The 781-nt window shown below is 26.5% G+C and overlaps 1 protein-coding gene across 1 annotated transcript in view; it reads left to right on the top strand.

Moving 5' to 3' along the window:
• Positions 1 to 781, top strand: part of LOC100572588 — a 35,552-nt gene that overhangs the window by 21,353 nt on the left and 13,418 nt on the right. The gene's annotated exons all lie outside the window — the stretch shown is intronic.

Here is a 781-nt window from a genome sequence, read left to right as displayed (position 1 = left end):
AGCTAATTTAAATCAGCTTACTATCAAATTGTATGTTAATAACCAATTTATCACGTTATCATATAATGATCTCCATCGAATAAAAGAATTACAAGAATATATAGATTCATATATTGTTGAAAAGCAGAAAAAGTTGGTTTCATATCAGTCAACTTTTGATACAGTGTATTCATTAATTAAAGCAAGCATTAATATTCTACCATTATCTTGTCAGAGAAATGATTTTACTAACCAGTATATACAACATTTTGATTTTAGCAATTGTTTCGTACAGAACGATGATTTCAGTTTTATGTTTGAAATACTTCAATTCCACAATAATTCATTATCAGATATAATATTATTTGATATTAAAATATAACCATATTTTAACCATATATTGTTCTATGATATAACATTGTGATCCACGACTGCTTTATCAACAGCTGCAGCAGCAGGTTGTTTTACGAATTATGATTATACAGCTGTTGACCACGATTATAAAGAACGTAAAATTATAAAGTTCTTTATAATCTTGCTGTTAACTTTCGTTATCATATATTATTCGTATCATTGTTAACCGTGCTAGTAATAAACCGTTTTTTATGAAATTTAGACTAACTTTCATGAATTACCTACTTATTGTTTCATACTTCATAAATGTAATTTTTCGTCGTCCGTATTTCATAGCAGACCAGTTTTGGTTAGGATTAAAGTACATAACCAAACCGCATGTTCGACCGTCTCGCATATTAATCATTTTTATATTATTAATTATAATTTAAATATTATTTATACTATT

The sequence above is a fragment of the Acyrthosiphon pisum genome, unplaced genomic scaffold (assembly GCF_005508785.2).
Source record: "Acyrthosiphon pisum isolate AL4f unplaced genomic scaffold, pea_aphid_22Mar2018_4r6ur Scaffold_21430;HRSCAF=23974, whole genome shotgun sequence".
NCBI lineage: Eukaryota > Metazoa > Arthropoda > Insecta > Hemiptera > Aphididae > Acyrthosiphon > Acyrthosiphon pisum.
This window is presented reverse-complemented; position numbering and strand designations above follow the sequence as displayed.